General features: G+C 38.9%; 1 long non-coding RNA gene across 1 annotated transcript in view; it reads left to right on the top strand.

Moving 5' to 3' along the window:
* The first annotated feature begins 1,013 nt into the window (after positions 1 to 1,013).
* Positions 1,014 to 21,088, top strand: part of LOC125965224 (uncharacterized) — a 149,848-nt gene continuing 129,773 nt past the window's right edge. The window contains exon 1 of the long non-coding RNA XR_007478873.1: positions 1,014 to 1,228. This is a non-coding gene — a long non-coding RNA (uncharacterized LOC125965224). The remainder of the gene's footprint in view (positions 1,229 to 21,088) is intronic.

Genomic DNA, 21,088 nt, shown 5'->3' with positions numbered 1-21,088 from the left:
GGGTGCTCTCCCACCCCCCCACCCCAGCACACAGTGATGTAATCAGCACAAGGTGCCTCCGTGGCACATTTCATTATGTGCACTCACAGTTGCATTTCATCAGAATGGAAGGGAGTGAGAGTCAAGGAAGTGCCTAGCCAAGCCATATTGGAGCCTGAGGCAAAAGTAAAAAAATCAACAATACTGATGTTTGCTCATTAAAAATTTGATATCTTGTTCATCATGGATTTTTTGCATTAATTTTGATTTTAAAGTGTTACATTAGAATATTATCTTGATTACTAAGTATTTCAGTACCCTCATATTTTGCTCCCAAGGTTAGTGCCTCACATGCCTCACCAGAGTCCCAGCCCTGGGATGTAGGGAACCTAAATGATGATTTTAATGGCAAAGTGGTATGTAGGAACTGGGTTTGTGCACTTGGATTTTCCTGATGCTCCTAGGAGCCAGGTACTGAGGTGAAGCTGGTGGAGCGTGGCACCTCTGCATGGGATTTGAGGAGCCTTATGAAAGTCTCCCTTTGACCACTACAAAAAAGTCCCCACCTTGCCTGAAGTTCAATCCTTATCATTTAATTTATTCCCCCAAACAGGCTAAGTTGGAAAATGCAAACCCTGATGGCAGGAGAGTAAAGTGTTAGAAGGTTACTAAAACTGCATTTACACGTGAATGTGTTTAATTCCAGCATTTTCTTAGAGGCAGGACAGAATGGGAGGCGTGATGACACTGATTTGCTGGAGTTGCTGGCATGGTCATGTTGAAGGTGGTAGGTGTGGGGACTTAAGAAAGGGGTACAGAAAGAAAAAAAGAGGTTTTCAATGAGAAACTTCTTTCCCTTCACAATTTTTCAAAGGCTGCAGACAGATCACACTTCTCCCAGGAGTCATTCCTGCCGTTTCCTGGGGATGCTCGGCCAACCACCCTCTGCCACTGCCTCTCCTCCAGCACCCTACTGGTCCATCGTCTACTCTTGACATCTTTTGTTTCTTTTCTTGTATTTAAAGAGATTAGAAGTCTAAAGTGGATGAACACTTAGTCACCATCTTGTTGAGACCCTCTTCCAAATATGGTATCTGAGACTCAGTGGAAATGTAATTCTCTGTCCAAGGTCACACAAGGCAGCACCAGTGGAACCAGAAGTCTGGGCTCTGGACTTGCCACCTATTTCTTCAGTCATTCATCACAGAATTATTGAACACCTACTAGACTAGATGCTGGAGATGTAATGGTGAGCAAAACCAGTCATGGTCCCCACTTTCTTGGGGCTTATAGTCTACTGGGGGGATGACTATATCAATCAAATAATCACATATAGCATTACAAACGGTTAAGTTTTCTGATGTAAAGGAACAGTTCTATAAGCCTGTGTAACAGGAAATGTGATAAGTGTTGGGATCAGAAATTGCTGTCTGGGTCATAGAACCAGTTTATACCCAAGGACTTATTATCCCTCTGATGTGCATGGCAAGTTTTACTGAAATACTTCTCAAGTTTCTGGTCTTATATGGGACATTGTGTTCCAAGTAGAAAGGGAAAGGAAAGTGGATGTAACAAAATCCATTCTTTGATGTCTTTAAGGACACACTCAGAAATGGGCATCCCTTGGCCCAGTCAAGTTGACACATGAGATTAACCATCACATTATATTACTGCCAGATCATTAAGTAAAATTCCTATTTGGGTACCCTGCTACCTGGATTTGTCAGCTTCTCCAAAGACAAGTGCCATCGTTCTCTCTGATAATATCCTAATATACACCAGGCTAGCAACCACTTCATTTTCTTTCTACTTTCTCTCACAATAGGTCCTTTGATAGAAAGCTTTCAGCTCTCTACTTCAAAAACTATAATCTCTGTACAATTTGGAAGTTTAGTTAATTAGAGATCTTCAAATCCTGCCAAGAGAGAGGAAGAGCCAGACTTAAAAAAAAAACCAGTGTCTTGCTTGCACATGGATTGATCCAAAAGCAGTATTTTAACCTAATTTCCTAAATACAGTTTTTCAGTAACTGTTTTCCCAGGGGAAATGAAAACTTTGAAAAAAAGGCATTTTAGCAGCATTATGCTGTGATTTATAATGAGAAATATATAGTTGGCCTTTGTCCTGTTTGCAGCACAGAACTAGTAAAACCCTAGGAATTTCCTAAGCCTTCAGAGTGACAAAGGTGTCTGTTATGTTAATGTGGTGACTTTGGACTGATCCCAAAGATGCAAGCTAGTTGCCAGTAGAGGTAGCTAAGTGATTAGAGGTTGGAACTTTCAGTCCCACTCCCTGACCTCCTGGCAGGGGAGAGGGGCTAAATTTGAATTTAATCACCAGTGGCCAATGATTTAATCAATCATGGCTCTGTAATAAGCACTTCATAAAACCCCCCAGAAAGATGGGGTTCAGAGAGCTTCCGTGTTGGTGAACATGTGGGGATGCAGGGAGAGTGGTATGACTGGAGAGAGCATGGAAGCTCCATGCCCCTTCCCACATACCTTGCCCCATACATCTCTTTCTTCTGGCTGTTTCTGAGTTTGTACTTTTATAATAAACTGGTAACTCTAGTAAGTAAAATGTTTCCCTGAGTTCTGTGAGCCGCTCTAGCAATTAATCAAACTCCAGGAGGTCATGGGAACCTCTGATCTCTAAGAAGCACAGGTGACAACCTGGACTTGTGGTTGGCGTCTGAATTGTGTGTGGAAGGGTGACGTCCTGTGAGACTGAACACTTAAACTGTAGGCTCTGATGCTATCTCCAGGTAGACAATATCAGAATTTAGTTGAATTGTAGGACACCCAGGTGGTGTTGAAGAATTGCTTGGTGGTGTAACCCCCCTCCCCCATTGGAATTGGTAATCAGAATTATAGGCTTCTTTTTTTAAAATTAATTTTTATTGGAGTATAGTTGATCTACAATATTGTGTTTCTGCTGTACAGCAAAGTGAATCAGCTATACATATACATATATGCACTCTTGTGTATATTCTATTCCCATATAGGTCATTACAGAGTATTGAGTAGAGTTCCCTGTGCTATACAGTAGGTTCTTGTTAGTTATCTATTTTATATATAATAGTGTGTATATGTCAATCCCAATCTCCCAATTTATCCCTCTCCCTCCCTTTCCCCCTTGGTAACCATAAGTTTGTTTTCTACATCTGTGACTCTATTTCTGTTTTGCAAATAGGGTCATTTGTACCATTTTTTTTAGATTCCACATATAAGCGATATCATATGATATTTGTCTTTGACTTACTTCGCTCAGTATGACAGTCTCTAGGTCCATCCATGTCACTGCAAATGGCATTATTTCATTTTTTCTTTATGGCTGTGTAATATTCCGTTTTATATACGTACCACATCTTCTTTATCCATTCCTCTGTCGATGGACATTTAGGTTGCTTCCATGTCCTGGCTATTGTAAGTAGTGCTGCAATGCACATTGGGGTACATGTATCTTTTTGAATTACGGTTTTCTCCAGATATATGCCAGAATCAGAGGTTTCTTATTACTCAATTTCAGAACTTCATAATAAGCTCTCAGCTATGAATCTAGTGATAGTGTAGAACTTACACATGAATTTAAAGTAAAATTTAAACCATTTTGTCTCTGTAAAGTTTTGTAAATGTGTGTATGTGTATTTCTGTGATAGTGCTATTAAATTTCCACAGAGAACAAAAAAATTCTTTAAATATATATAGTTAATCCTCTTAGATAATTTCAGAATATATTATAAAATAGAACTTCTATTTTATAAGTAAATTTTGAGATTTGGCCATTACTGTCCCCCCCAAAGTAATAAAAATAGTTAAATACAAACTACAAGTAAGGTAGTTATGGAAGGAATACCCTTACTATTAAAAAAGCTCTTAAATTTGTATAGAAAATGCTTGAAACTCCAAGAAATTATTAAGCAAATGTCATGAGTAAATATATAATTCATTAAAGAGAGATTACAACTGGTAAATAAATATAATGAAAATGCATAACTTCACTCATAATAATAAATGTGAGATAAAAATCTCTGAAATTCTTAACAGCTTTATTCATAAATGACAAAAAATGGACAAAGCCCAGGTGTCCATTAACAGGAGAATCAATAAATACCTGTGGTATATTCATGCTATGGAATACTACTCAGGAATAAAAAGGGAGAAGAAAACCTGCTAGTACATGAAACAACAGGGATGAATCTCAAAGGCATTATGCTGAGTGAAAGAATCCTCATCCCCAAAACTTACATACTGTGTAATTCCGTTGATATGAAGTTCTGGAATTGGCTCGTGTAAACTATAATTTAAAAAACTAAAAATAGTGGTTGCTTCTGGGAGGGGGACATGTATTGGGGGCAGGGTTTAATGGAAGGAGGCATGAAGCAACTTTATGGCATCATGATAGACGTTTGTGTTTCATAGGTGTATGTGTTTGCCAAAACTCAGCAAATGGTACACTTAAGATTTATGCATTTTATTGTATTTAAATTTTACATTTTAAAAGACCAGTAAAAAAATATTGAACTCTGTGTAGTGGTACACGTGCTAAAGTGAGGGATGAAGAATAATGTTGAATACAACCTACTTTGAGGTAAATTTAAAAAATAGGTATTGGGCTTCCCTGGTGGTGCAGTGGTTGAGAATCTGCCTGCCAGTGCAGGGGACATGGGTTCGAGCCCTGGTCTGGGAAGATCCCACATGCCGCGGAGCAACTGGGCCCGTGAGCCACAACTACTGAGCCTGCGCATCTGGAGCCTGTGCTCCGCAATGGGAGAGGCCCGTGCACCGCGATGAAGAGTGGCCCCCGCTTGCCGCAACTAGAGAAAGCCCTGGCACAGAAACGAAGACCCAACACAGCCAAAAATAAATAAATAAATTTAAAAAAAAAATAAATAAATAAATAAATAAATAAATAAAAAATAGGTATTGATGGATAGAGGGATGGCTAGATATCAATGTATGTGTTAAAGCAAATATTGCAAAATGTTTAAGTCCAGGTATTGGGTATATGGGTATTTGCTGTACAGTTCTTTCAATTTTTGTGTGTTTTAATCTTTTTTTCATAAATTGTTGACTAAGTCAACTCTGATGTACTATTTTGCTAATTAAATGAGAAAAATAATTTAAAACATTTAAAAAATATGAACCACAAAATATTTTAAAAAATAATACACAGTAATGGCCATGATGCTGTGAAACTGGTATTCTCTTGTCTCTGGGTATGTAATTGATATAATTTTTTGGGAAAACAACTTGGCAGTTTGTATCAAAAGCCATAAAATTGGCCTACCTCAACTAATAATTCTACATATAGAAATCTACACCGAGGGAATTGACATCAATCATAGAAAACCCTGTATAAAGGAAGATGTTCATTATAACATTATTTAAATAGCAATAAGTCAGAAACCTAACTGTTTAACAGTAAATCAGTAGAGAAGTTTGTATTTCATTGTTTTCACAGAAAATTTGAGGAGCTGGTGAGAAAATTATAGATGATGAAATAGTAAAATAGATATAGAAATAATGACTGATGAGGGAAATGAAATCATTACGTAAAATACATCTGCCCTGAAATAGTGCATAGAGTTAAAAAGGATAGCTATGAAGACAATACAGTTTCACTGAAAATGTCTATGATATGACATCAAGTGTAAAGTAGACAACAAATCTATATATATTCAGCATAATTCCAACTATGTAAAAGTATTACGTGTCTGAAGCTCCTTGTAGTAGTTGCTGTCATTTACCATCTAAATGCCTTCAGACTGAGGCTTACACTGTTCCAGCTCTCTGGAGTATGGGTGGCTGATAGCTCCCAGATGAGTCACTTTCTGAGAATGGCTTTCAGACAAAAGAGGTTGCCTTGTTCAAGGTCTGGCTCCCTCCCTGGGAATAACTCTCATCGAATGTACAGTGGAGGACAGGACTAGCTATGTAATTTGTAGGGCCCAGTGAAAATGAAAATGTGGGGCCCCTTGTTCAAAAATTAAGAAAGTAACAAAAATTAAAAAAATTTTTAAAAATTAAGAAATTTTAAGAAAAATTAAGACAAGTGTCTGTGACAGCTGATAATTAAACCGAGACATGGAGTTCTTCTGAGTGTGGGGGGCCCTGTGTGATTGCATAGGTCATCTGCCATCAAAGCTGCACTAGTCCAGGGAGGTGTAAAGGCTCAGGTTTCTTGTCTGAAGGAGGTACAAGTCTGAAGTCCTGGCCCAGCTTTGGAGCTCCCTGGGGACCAGCCCTCCTTGTGCAGTTCAACTTTCCTCTCTGCCCAATATCCTTTTTACACTCCCTGACAGATGTTGATCTAGGAGAACACCCTAGTACACTTTTTGCATGCAGATCTCCAGCTCAGCTTCCCAGGGAACCTGACACAGTACATTATTGTTAAAGAAAACAAAAATAAATGGGAATAAAATCCGGGAAAAAATACAGTAATTGTTTAAAAGTAATTTTTTTCTCCTTTCTGAATTTTAGTAATATGTTTACATGACATTTAAAATCAAAACAATTTTAAATTTTAAAAATGATACTTCTAGTTATATACCCCAAATAATTGAAAGCAGGAATTCAAGCAGATATTTTGTACTCCAGTGTTCATACCAGCATTATTCACAATAGCCAAAAAGTGGAAACAACCCAAGTATCCATCAACAGATGAACAGATAAATGAAATGTGTATGTATACACAGTGGAATATGATTCAGTCTTTAAAAGAAATTCTGTAACAGCTACAATATTGATAAATTTTGAGGATACTATGCTAAGTGAAATGTCATACACAAAATGACAAATAGCTTATGATTCTACTGATGAGAGGTATGTATCTAGAATAGGCAAACTCATAGAGACAGAAAGTATAACAGAGGTTACCAGGGGCTGCAGAGAGGAAGGAATGGGGAGTTATTATTTAATGGATACAGAGTTTCCATTTGGGATGATGAACAAATTTTGAAAATGGATAGTGGTGATGGTTACTTAACATTGTGAATAAACTACATGCCACTGAACTGTACAATTTAAAATGGTTAAAATGGTAATTAAAAAAACTTCCACTCCTGCTTAGGATTTAGAAAGCAGCAAGAGTGTCACTCCAACCCTAACAATGAGAAAAAGCTGGATAATCTACAAAATCATAATTTTTTGAACCCACTGGAGAGCTGGAGTCACAAGGCAAACCAGGTGTACTGAATCAAAACTGACAAATACCTCCTACAAGAAATGGATCACATGAGCTGTTTCAACTTGGAAGAAGACGTTGTAAAAGCTGGTAAGCAGGACTGGATTAGGCTGAGCAAGTAAGGCATTCTCCTCTAGTGCAAAATTTAAGGCAGTGACAAAAACTGAGAAAGCAAAATATATATTGATTAATAAAATATTTCTAAAAACAAAAATTAATGTAAAAATCTGTGATGAACAAAATATCAGCATTTTAAATGAAGGCAGGATGGTACATGGTATTTACATGAACCTGCCTTGCTCACCTCACCCTATTCCTTGTCCTGTCAGATCTCATCTTTATTCAAAATTTAGATGTTTTAGACAACTAGCTGCTGGACAGTCATCGACAGGAAGACACTGGAACTCACCAAAAAAGATATCCCACATCCAAAGACAAAGGAGAAGCCAAAATGAGATGGTAGGAGGGGCGCAATCACAGCAAAATTGAATCCCATAACTGCTGGGTGGGTGACTCACAGACTGGAGAACACTTATACCACAGAAGTCCACCCACTGGAGTGAAGGTTCTGAGCCCCACGTCAGGCTTCCCAACCTGGGGGTCTGGCAACAGGAGGAGGAATTCCTAGAAAATCAGACTTTGAAGGTTAGTGGGATTTCATTGCAAGAATTCGACAGGACTGGGGGAAACAGACTCCACCCTTGGAGGGCACACACAAAGTAGTGTGTGCATCGGGACCCAGGGGAAGGAGCAGTGACCCCATAGAGACTGAACCAGACCTACCTGCTAGTGTTGGAGGGTCTCCTGTAGAGGCAGGGGGTGGCAGTGGCTCACCGTGGGGACAAGAACATTGGTAGAAGAAGTTCTGGGAAGTACTCCTTGGTGTGAGCCCTCTCAGAGTCTGCCATTAGCCCCACCAAAGAGCCCAGGTAGGCTCCAGTGTTAGGTCGCCTCAGGCCAAACAACCAAGAGGGAGGGAACCCAGCCCTACCCATCAGCAGTCAAGCAGATTAAAGTTTTACTGAGCTCTGCCCACCAGAGCAACACCCAGCTCTACCCACAACCAGTCCCTCCCACCAGGAAACCTGCACAGGCCTCTTAGATAGCCTCATCCACCAAAGGGCATACAGCAGAAGGAAGAAGAACTACCATCCTACAGCCTGTGGAACAAAAACCACATTCACAGAAAGATAGACAAGATGAAAAGGCAGAGGGCTATGTACCAGATGAAGGAACAAGATAAAACCCCAGAAAAACAACTAAATGAAGTGGAGATAGGCAACCTTCCAGAAAAAATTCAGAATAATGATAGTGAAGATGATCCAGGACCTCAGAAAAACAATGCAGGCAAAGATTGAGAAGATGAGAGAAATGTTTAACAGAGACCTAGAGGAATTAAAGAACAAACAAACATAGATGAACAATACAATAACTGAAATGAAAACTACACTAGAAGGAATCAATAGCAGAATAACTGAGGCAGAAGAATGGATAAGTGACCTGGAAGACAGAACGGTGGAATTCACTGCAGCAGAACACAATAAAGAAAAAAGAATGAAAAGAAATGAAGACAGCCTAAGAGACCTCTGGGACAACATTAAACACAACAACATTCGCATTATAGGGGTCCCAGAAGGAGAAGAGAGAGAGAAAGGAACCAAGAAACTTTTGAAGAGATTATAGTTGAAAACTTCCCTAACATGGGAAAGGAAATAGCCACCCAAGTCCAGGAAGCGCAGTGAGTCCCATACAGGATAAACCCAAGGAGAAACATGCCAAGACACGGAGTAATCAAATTGGCAAAAATTAAAGACAAAGAAAAATTATTGAAAGCAGCAAGGGAAAAACGACAAATAACATACAAGGGAATTCCCATAAGGTTAACAGCTGATTTCTCAGCAGAAACTCTACAGGCCAGAAGGGAGTGGCATGATATACTTAAAGTGATGAAGGGGAAGAACCTACAACCAAGATTACTCTACCCAGCAAGGATCTCATTCAGATTCAAGGGAGAAATCAAAAAAGTTTTACAGACAAGAAAAAGCTAAGAGAATTCAGGACCACCAAACCAGCTCTACAACAAATGCTAAAGGAACTTCTCTAAGTGGGAAACACAAGAGAAGAAAAGGGTTTCATTGTTTACAAAAACAAACCCCAAAGGATTAAGAAAATGGTCATAGGAACATACAGATCGATAATTACCTTAAACGTGAATGGATTAAATGCTCCAACAAAAAGACACAGGCTTGCTGAATGGATACAAAAACAAGACCCATATATATGCTGTCTACAAGAGACCCACTTCAGACCTAGAGACACATACAGACTGCAAGTGAGGGGATGGAAAAAGATATTCCATGCAAATGGAAATCAAAAGAAAGCTGGAGTAGCAATACTCATATCAGATAAAATAGACTTTAAAATAAAGAATGTTATAAGAGACAAGGAAGGACACTACATAATGATCAAGGGATCAATCCAAGAAGAAGATATAACAATTATATATGCACCCAACATAGAAGCACCTCAATACATAAGGCAATTGCTAACAGCTCTAAAAGAGGAAAGCGACAGTAACACAATAATAGTGGGGGACCATAACACCTCACTTACACCAATGGACAGATCATCCAAAATGAAAATAAATAAGGAAAAAGAAGCTTTAAATGACACAATAGACCAGATAGATTTAATTGATATTTATAGGACATTCCATCGAAAAACAGCAGATTACACTTTCTTCTCAAGTGTGCATGGAGCATTCTCCAGGATAGATCACATCTTTGGTCACAGATCAAGCCTCAGTAAATTTAAGAAAGTTGAAATCATATGAAGCATCTTTTCTGACCACAACGCTATGAGATTAGAAATGAATTACAGGGAAAAAAACGGAAAAAACACAAACACATGGAGGCTAAACAATACGTTACTAAATAACCAAGAGAACACTGAAGAAATCAAAGAGGAAATCAAGAAATACCTAGAGACAAATGACAATGAAAACACGACGATCCAAAACCTATGGTATGCAGCAAATGCAGTTCTAAGAGGGAAGTTATAGCTATACAAGCCTACCTCAGGAAACACGAAAAATCTCAAATAAACAATCTAGCCTTACACCTAAAGGAACTAGAGGAAGAACAAACAAAACCCAAAGTTAGCAGAAGGAAATAAATCATAAAGATCAGAGCAGAAATAAATAGAAACAAAGAAAACAATAGCAAACATCAGTAAAACTAAAAGCTGGTTCTTTGAGAAGATAAACAAAATTGATAAACCATTAGCCAGACTCATCAAGAAAAAGAGGGAGAGGACTCAAATCAATAAAATTAGAAATGAAAAAGGAGAAGTTACAACAGACACCGCAGAAATACGAAGCATCCTAAGGGACTACTACAAGCAACTCTATGCCAATAAAATGGACAACCTGGAAGAAATGGACAAATTCTTAGAAAGGTATAACCTCCCAAGACTGAACCAGGAAGAAATAGAAAATATGAACAGACCAATCACAAGCAATGAAATTGAAACTGGAATTAAAAATCTTCCAGTAAACTAAAGTCCAGGACCAGATGGCTTCACAGGTGAATTCTATCAAACATTTAGAGAAGAGCTAACACCCGTCCTTCTCAAACTCTTCCAAAACATTACAGGGGAAGGGATACTCCCAAACTCATTCTATGAGGCCACCATCACTCTGATACCAAAACCAGACAAAGATGCTACAAATAAAGATACAGACCAATATCACTGATGAATATAGATGCAAAAATCCTCAACAAAATACTAGCAAGCAGAATCCAACAACACATTAAAAGGATCATACACCATGATGAAGTGGAATTTATCCCAGGGATGCAAGGATTCTTCAATATATGCAAATCAATCAATGTGATACACCATATTAACCAACTGAAGAATAAAAACCATATGATCATCTCAATAGATGCAGAAAAATCTTTTGACAATACTCACCCATTTATGGTAAAAACTCTCCAGAAAGTGGGCATAGAGGGAACCTACCTCAACATAATAAAGGCCATATACGACAAACCCACAGCAAACATCATTCTCAATGGTGAAAAACTGAAAGCATTTCCTCTAAGATCAGGAACAAGACCAGGATGTCCACTCTCACCACTATTATTCAACATAGTTTTGGAAGTCCTAGCCTCAGCAATCAGAGAAGAAAAAGAAATAAAAGGAATACAAATTGGAAAAGAAGAAGTAAAACTGTCAGTGTTTGCAGATGACCTGATACTATACACAGAGAATCCTAAAAATGCCACCAGAAAACTACTAGAGCTAATCAATGAATTTGGTTAAGTTGCAGGATACAAAAGTAATGCACAGAAATCTCTTGCATTCCTATACACTAATGATGAAAAATCTGAAAGAGAAATTAAGGGAACACTCCCATTTACCATTGCAACAAAAAGAATAAAATACCTAGGAATAAACCTACCTAGGGAGACAAAAGACCTGTATGCAGAAAACTATAAGACACTGATGAAAGCAATTAAAGATGATACCAACAGATGGAAAGATATACCATGTGCTTGGATTGGAAGAATCAATATTGTGAAAATGACTATACTACCCAAAGCAATCTACAGATTCAATGCAATCCCTATCAAATTACGAATGGCATTTTTTACTGAACTAGAACAAAAAAATCTTAAAATTTGTATGGAGACACAAAAGACCCCAAATAGCCAAAGCTGTCTTGAGGGAAAAAAACAGAGCTGGAGGAATCAGACTCCCTGACTTCAGACTATACTACAAAGCTACAGTAATCAAGACAATATGGTGCTGGCACAAAAACAGAAACATAGATCAATGGAATAAGATAGAAAGCCCAGAGATAAGCCCACACACCTGTGCTCAACTAATCTATGACAAAGGAGGCAAGGATATACAATGGAGAAAAGACAGTCTCTTCAATAAGTGGTGCTGGGAAAACTGGACAGCTACATGTAAAAGAATGAAATTAGAACACTCCCTAACACCATATACAAAAATAAACTCAAAATGGATTAGAGACCTAAATGTAAGACCTGACACTATAAAACTCTTAGAGGAAAACATAGGAAGAACACTCTTTGACATAAATCACAGCAAAATCTCTTTTGATCCACCTCCTAGAGTAATGGAAATAAAAACAAAAATAAACAAATGGGACCTAATGAAACTCAAGAGCTTTTGCACAGCAAAGGAAACCATAAACAAGATGAAAAGACAACCCTCAGAATTGGAGACAATATTTGCAAATGAATCAACGGACAAAGGATTGATCTCCAAAATATATAAATAGGTCATGCAGCTCAATATTAAAAAAACAAACAACCCAATCCAAAAATGGGCGGAAGACCTAAATAGACATTTCTCCGAAGAAGACATACAGTGGCCAAGAAGCACATGAAAATTGCTTAACATCACTAATTATTAGAGCAATGCAAATCAAAACTACAATGAGGTATCACCTCACACCAGTTAGAATTGGTTCATCAGAACATCTACAAACAAATTCTGGAGAGGGTGTGGAGAAAAGGGAATCCTCTTGCACTGTTGGTGGGAATATAAACTGATACCGCCACTATGGAGAACAGTATGGAGGTTCCTTAAAAAACTAAAAATAGAATTACCATATTATCCAGCAATCCCACTACTGGGCATATACCCAGAGAAAACCAGAATTCAAAAAGACACATGCACCCCAGTGTTCATTGCAGCACCGTTTACAATAGCCAGGTAATGGAAACAACCTAAATGCCCATCGACAGGTGAATGGATAAAGAAGATGTGGTACATATATACAATGGAATATTACTCATCTATAAAAAGGAACGAAATTGGGTCATTTGTTAATACATGGATGATCTAGAAACTGTCATACAGAGTGAAATAAGTCAGAAAGAGAAAAACAAATATTGTATATTACCGCATGTATGTGGAACGTAGAAAAATGGTACAGATGAACCAGTTTGCAGGGCAGAAATTGAGACACAGATTTGGAGAACAAACATATGGACACCATGGGGGGAAATCCGTGGGGGGTGGGGGTGGGGGTGTGATGAATTGGGCGATTGGGATTTACACTGGTGGGAATGTATACACTGCTGTGTATAAAACTGATGACTAATACGAACCTGCTGCATTAATAAAAAAATAGAGAAAACCTAAAAAAAAAAATGATGAGAGTGGGTTAGGGATTGTATAATGTGGTTCTCACACTGTGGTCCATAAGCCACTGGGGTCCCTGAGACCCCTGCAAGGGGTCTGCAGGTCAAAACTATATTCATTATAATAATAATGTGTGGGTACAGCATTCATTCAAAATGTACAATAGGCCAACACATTTTAATATAACAGAGTACAAAAAGTTCATTGATTTTTTTTAAATTTATTTTATTTTATTTTTGGCTGCATTGGGTCTTTGTTGCTGCGTGCGGGCTTTCTCTAGTTGCAGCGAGTGGGGGCTCTTCTTTGTTGCAGTGCACCGGCTTATCATTGTGGTGGCTCTTCTTGTTGCAGAGCACGGGCTCGAGGTGCGGCGTGGGCTTCAGTAGTTGTGGTGCACAGTCTCAGTAGTTGTGGCTCACGGGCTCCAGAGCACAGGCTCAGCAGTTGTGGTGCACGCGTTTAGTTGCTCCATGGCATGTGGGATCCTCCCAGACCAGGGCTCGATCCCATGTCCTTGCATTGGCAGGCAGATTCTTAACCACTGTGCCACCAGGGAAGTCCCAGTTCATTGATATTTAGATTCAACATTGCAACTGACCTTTAAGAACCCACCACTTGTTGAGTTTTGGTGTAGTTTCAAAGGAAAATATTCATAATTACCTGCAATGGTTGTTGAAATACTTCTCCACTTTTAGCAGGTTCTGTTAATTAGTTCTTCTGGTATTTACTATTATAAGTTTAAGTAATAAAATTGTACTACCTGAAAAAAAAATTTTAGTTGTTTTATCATGGATTTTTTCACATAAATTTTTTTTTTTTTTTTGGCGGTACACGGGCTTCTCACTGTTGTGGCCTCTCACGTTGCGGAGCACAGGCTCCGGATGTGCAGGCTCAGCAGCCATGGCTCACAGGCCCAGCCGCTCCACAGCATGTGGGATCTTCCCGGACTGGGGCACGAACCCGTGTCCCTTGCATCGGCAGGTGGACCCTCAACCACTGCGCCACCAGGGAAGCCCCACATTAATTTTTATCTTTATAAATATTACATTAAAATATTTACCTTGGTTACTGAGATTCTTGGCACCCCTTTAAGTTTTGCACCCTATTCCTGGCTTCCCGGGACATCTCTTTCTGGAAGTTGATTTTGTTCACCAAATAAAACTAGGCAAGTCAATGTCCCAGTAGTTTGCTTTCTCAACTAAACAGAGGTCAAATAAAATGTAGATGTGCTCAGGATTTACTCTTGGTTGGGGATTGTACGAGGTAGTGACAACAAAGAGTTTCCCTTTTTTTTGTTGTTTCAGACTTTTTTTAATGTAAAATACACATAACAAAATTTACCGTCTTAACCATTTTTAAGTGTATAGTTCAGTGGTATTAAATATATTCATAATTTTGTGCAAACATCACCACCATCCACCTTCATTAGTCTTTTCATCTTGTAAAATTGAAACTCTCTACCCATTAAACACTAACTCCCCATTCCCCACTCTTCCCAGACTCTGGCAACCACTATTCTACTTTCTGGCTCTATATTTTTGACTACTCTAAGAGTCTTATATAAATGGAATCAAATAGTATTTGATTTGGGGGCACTGGCTTATTTCACTTGACATAATGTCCTCAAGGTTCATCTTCATCCATGCTGTGGCATATATCAGAATTTCCTTCCTTTTTAAGGCTGATTAATATTCCATTGTAGGTATATACCACGTTTTGCTTATTCATTCATCATTGGACACTTGGCTTGCTTCCATGTTTTAGCTAATGTGAATAATGAACATGGGTGTACAAAAATCTACCAGATCTTTTTTTCAGTTCTTTTAGGTATATACACAGTAGTAGAATTGCTGGATCATATAGCAATTCTATTTTAATTTTTGAGGAACCACCTTATTGTTTTCCACAGTGGCTTCGCCATGTTACTTTCCTGCCAATAGTGCATAAGATTTCCAATTTCTCCAAATCCTCAACAACACTGTTATTTTCTGGTTTTTTTCATAGTTGCCTTCCTAATGGATGTGAGGTGATATCTTACTGTACTTTTGATTTGCCTTTCCCTAAAAATTAGTGACGTTGAACATCTTTTCATGTGCTTTGAAGAAATGTCTATTCAAGGCCCTTGCCCATTTTTAAATCAGTTTATTTTTGTGTTGTTCAGTTTTCAGTGATCTCTACATATTCTGGATGTCGATCACTTATCAGGTATATGATTTGCAGCCACTCTTTCCCATTTGGTGGGTTGCCTTTTTATTCTGTTAATATTGTCTTTTGATGTACAAAATTAAAAAACTTTCATCCAGTCCAGTTTGTCTATTTTTTCTTTTGTTGTTTGGGCTTTTGGTGTCATATCCAAGAAATCATTGCCAAATCCAATGCCATGAAGACTTTGCCCTATGTCTTCTTCTAAGAGTTTTATATTTTTAGGTCTTATATTTAGGTCTTTGATTTTTTTGAGTTAATTTTTGTATATAGTGTCAGGTAAGGGTCCACCTTCATTCTTTTGCATGTGGATATTCAGTTTCCCCAGTACCATTGATAAAAAGACAGTCTTTTCCCCATTGAATGGTCTTTGCACCCTTGTCAAAAATCATCTGATCATAGGTGTGAGGGATTATTTCTGAACTTTCTATTCTATTCAATTCATCCATACGTTTGTCTTTATAACGGTACCACTTTTTTTTTTTTTTTTGATTACTGTAGCTTTGTGGGGAGTTTTAAAATCAGGAAATGTAGTCCTCCAGTTTTGTTCTTCTTTTTCAAGATTGTTTTGGCTATTCAGGGTCCCTCAAGATACCATTTGAACTTTAGGATGGGTTTTTCATTTCTGCAAAGAACATATTGGTATTTTGATAGGGATTGCATTGAATCTGTAGATTGGTTGTGTTACTGAATAGGTTGCCTGGACTTGCCCCACGGTCCTAGCCTGGGCTGAGACCCCTTGTCTCAGGCAGGGAGGTTCTTTTTCGTCAAATCTTCCGCCATCTTGGGCCTAGTTTGTTCCAACCAGTTCTTGTTTTTTTCTTTGCAGCTTCCTCCTAAAACTTAGATAAGAGCAATTGGTTTCCATTCGAGGGAGGGGCAGGGGTATGATTCTGGGGCAACAGCCTTGGTAACAGTTGGGTGGTATTGACACATCGTAACAATATTAAGTCCTCTAATACATGAACAGGGGCTGTGTTTCCATTTCTTTATATCATTTTCAGTTTCTTTCAGCAATGTTTTGTATTTCCATTGTACAAGTCTTTCACCTCCTTAGTTAATTCATAAATATTTTATTCTATTAATTCTCTTATAGATAGAATTGTTTATTGTAATTACCTTTTCAGATTGTTAGTGTGTAGAAATGCAGCTAGTTTTTGTGTGCAGACTTTATATACTGCTATTTTGCTGAACTCATTTATTAGTTCTAACGGGTTTTTTTTTTTCATCTTTAAGGTGTTCTACATATACAATCATATTGAAACAGGAGGGGAGGGGGCAGGGCACAACCTTGAAAAGAATGACATAGCCATAGGACATGACAGAGACTACTTAGAACCAACTGGGTCCAAGATGGCAGAAGATTTGACGTCCAGTAGACCTTGAGCCTCATTATATGCTCATTGTAATACATTAGCATGATAAATGACACACCCACCAGCACCATGACAGTTCTGAGGCTAACCATAAAAAGCCAAAAAGTAGGCAGTGGCCCAATTCCTGGAAATCTCCGCCCCTTCCCCAAAATAATGGGAATGATCCTCCCACTCATTAGCCTATGAAATTATCCAGCCCATGAAAACTAACCACACCATATTTCAGGGCCACTCTCACTTTCTGAGATGGCCCACACTCTGTGGAGTGTGTTGCTCTCTAAATAAATCAACTTCTTATCTATCACTTTGTCTCTCAGTGAATTCTTTCTGCAATGAGACATCAAGAACCTGAGCTTCATTAAGTCCTGAGACCAGGTGTGTGATCTCAGTTAAAAGACTGTGGGTTCAAGTCCCAATCTGAGTTGCACAGTTTCAATATCATCTGTGAACAGACATAATTTTACTCCCTCCTTTCCAATTTGAATGTCTTTTCTTCTTGCCTAATTGCTCTGATTAGAATTTCTAGTACAGTGTTGAATGAACGTGGTAAAAGCAGGCATCCTTGCCTTGTTCTTGACTTAGAAGAAAAGCTTTCGGTCTTTCATCACTGAGTATTATGGGCTGCACCTGACAGGCCTGCAAGCCCTGTACTTGCCCAGCCTCAAAACAGAAGAAAGAGCCCCGAGTCAGCAACAGAGACATCAATGGTTTAATGGATAGGGGGAATCTTACATGTCTGAAGCAAGGTCCTGGAGTGACACCCCACTGTGTGTGCCCAGAAGGCAGGCAGGAAATGGTAGTAGTCTTTGCTACCTAGGAAAGAGGGAGGTTTCCAGTTATAGGGGGAATTCATGTCAAGGTTTCCAGGGAAACCAGCAGAGGGGCACACCCCTTTGATAGACTATCATAATGGAGATAGTTCTGTTCTAAAGATTAGAACCATTACTTAGCTTTTCTGGGGGCAAGTATGTAGGCATTTACTGATTAGGCTCTATAATTAAGAGGGAAAGTCAGTCAGGTGACTAGGTGAGGCAAGGACTGGTCAAGCAGGAGATGTACAGAGAGCAAGAGAACAGCCATCACGAGTGCCCTGATCATACAAGTTTGATGTTTGCTGTGGGTTTTTCATATATGGCTTTTATTATGCTGAGGTAGGTTCCTTCTATTCCTAGTTTGTTGAGTGTTTTCATCGTGAAAGTACATTGAATTTTCTCTAATGCTTTTTCTACATTGAGATGATCATGAGGGTCTTTCACCTTTTTTTCTGTTAATGTGGTGTATTACACTGACCAATTTTTGTATGTTGAACTCTCATTGCTTTCTAGTAATAAATCCCTTTTGTTATGGTGTGCAATTCCTTTAATATGCTGAATTCAGTTTGCTGAAATTTTGCTAAGGATTTTTGCATGAATGTTCATAAAGAATATTGTTCTGTAGGTCTTTGTTGTTGTTTTAGTGTCTTTTCCTGACTTTGCTATCAGGGTAATGCTGGACTCATAAAATAAATGAGTAGGAAGTATTCAATTTGGTGGAAAAGTGTTTTTTTAAATATTTATTTATTTATTTGGCTGCTTTGGGTCTTTGTTGCAGCATGCGCAATCTTCATTGTGGCATGAGGGATCATTCGGTGTGGCACGCAGGCTTCTCTCTAGTTGTGGCACGCAGGCTCCAGAGTGCACGGGCTCAGTAGTTGTGGCATGAGGGCTTAGTTGCCCCGTGGCATGTGGGATCTTAGTTCCCCGACCAGGCATCGAACCTGCATCCCCTGCAGTGAAAGGCAATTCTTAACCACTGGCCCGTGAGAAAAGTCCCTGTGGAAAAGTTTGAGAAGAAATGGTATTAGTTCTGTAAATATTTGGTAGAATTCACCATGAAGTCATCAGGATCAGGGCTTTTCTTAGTTGAGAGACATTTGCTTATTGATCAGTCTCCTTGGTTACAGGTCTGTTCACATTTTCTATTTCTTTATGATTTAGTTTTGGTAGCTTTTATGTTTCTAGAAATTTTTACATTTCATCTTGGTTCTCCAATTTGTAGGCATACAGTTGTTCATAGTACTCTTATAATCCATTTTATTTCTGTAGAATCAGTAGTAATATCCCCATTTTCATTTCATTTTAGTAACTTGAGCCTTCTTTTTTAAAAAAATATTTATTTATTTGGCTGTGCCAGGTCTTAGTTGTGGCACACAGGATCTTTGATCTTCACTGCGGCATGTGGGATCTTTTTAGTTGCAGCATGTGGGATCTTTAGTTGTGGCATGTGAACTTAGTTGTGGCATGTGAGATCCAGTTCCCTGACCAGGGATGGAACCTGGGCTCCCTGCATTAGGAGGGTAGAGTCTTAGCCACTGGACCACCAGGGAAGTCCCTAGCCTTCTTTTTTCCTTAGTTCATCTAGCTCCAGCTTTGTCAATTTTGTGGATCTTTTCAAAGAACTAAGCTTTCAGTTTTGCCAATTTTTTCCAGTTTTTCTATTCTCTATTTTACTTATCTTTCCTCTAGTCTTTTTTTTTTTGACCACACCATGTGTGGCTTGCAGAATCTTAGTTCTCCAACCAGGGATTGAACCTGGGCCCTTGCAACCAAGTGGGGCCCTATGGGGCTCCTGAGCACAGAGGCCTTTTTGCCCCCCATTTCTTGTAGGCAAGACTCTAGCCTCCATGACCTTCCCTGAGTTCCAAAGGGCTGCTAATCAAGGAAGGAGCCAAGAAACCACCTGAGGCAAGATTAAAGGGACCAGAGAAGCTCATCAAGATTAGGAGACCACCTGAGATTAAGGGAGTACAAGCCCTGCACACACCCTAATCTTGTCAGCAACCCCACCCTTGAATTATTGCTATAAAACTCCTCATCAAATCCTCCTGGGTTGGGACACATGGTTTTCGAGGGCAGGAGCCCTCTGTGTTCACGTTTGCCTGGCAAAGCAATAAAGCTATTCATTTCTACTTCACCCAAAACGCTGTCTACGAGATTTGATTCTGCACTGGTGTACAGAGGCTGAGATTTCAGCATCACCCTCGGCAGTGAAATAATTGAGTCCTAACCACTGGACTGCCAAGGAATTAATTCCCTCTCTAGTCTTTATTCATTCCTTCTTATATTTGGGTTTAATTTGTTCTTTTTCTAGATCTTTAAGTTGTGATGTTAGTTGATTTAACATCTTTCTTTTAAAAAAAAATTTACTTATTTATTTGGCTGTGCCAGGTCTCAGTTGTGGCATGCAGGATCTTTTAGTTGTGGCATGCGGAATCTCTTAGTTGCGGCATGCGGGATTTAGTTCCCTGACCAGGGATTGAACCCAGGCCCCCTGCATTGGGAGCACAGAGTCTTAACTGCTGGACCACTAGGGAAGTCCCAACATTTTTGTTTTTTAATATAAGCATTTACAGCTGTACATTTTCCCCTTAGCACTGTTTTTGCTGCATCCCATAAGTTTTCGTATGTTGTATTTTCATTTGTCTCTAAATCTTTTCTAATTTCCCTTGTGATTTCTTCTTTCATCCAATAGTGGTTTCAGAATGTGTTGTTTAATTTTCACAAATTTTGTGAATTTTCCAGCTTTTTTCTGTTACTGATTTCTAACTTCATCTCAATGTGGTCAGAGAAGATACTTTGTGTGATGTCTATCTTTTAAAGTCTGTTAAGGAGAATGATGTCATCATCATGGCAGAATAAGAGTTTTCTACCATATGTCTTCCAAAGAACACTGACTTAGACAATCACCCATGGGTGAGAAGGCTTTTGTGGACATCCAAGAGGCCAGTGGATAGGTTTGTGCATACCAATGGAGAGGGGGAAAAAAATCTGAGATTGGATGCACTGAAGAAGATAGTGGAACAGTTTCACTTTACTCACATCACTCTTCTCCGGAGGCACAGTTCAGCACAAAGAGAACTTCCTGGCCTATGATTTCTCCCTCAGGGGAAAGTGAGAGTGTGTGATTGTGTGCTTGGCTTCCCCAGCTGTGTGGGATGCTGCCAAAGAGATCCACTTCTTTCTCACCCCATCCAGAATACTGAAGCATGCCATGCAACTGGGGGGTGGGGGCGGCTGGGAGAGCAGCTGATAGGGCTAATTAGTAACATGAATGCATATGAAAATATATATCACACTGATAAAGGTATTTAGTTAAATTCAGAATACTCTAATACCATAATATGG

This window comes from Orcinus orca, chromosome 8, assembly GCF_937001465.1.
Source record: "Orcinus orca chromosome 8, mOrcOrc1.1, whole genome shotgun sequence".
Lineage (NCBI taxonomy): Eukaryota > Metazoa > Chordata > Mammalia > Artiodactyla > Delphinidae > Orcinus > Orcinus orca.
The sequence above is the reverse complement of the archived record's forward strand: the minus strand, read 5'-3'. Positions and strand labels throughout refer to the sequence as shown.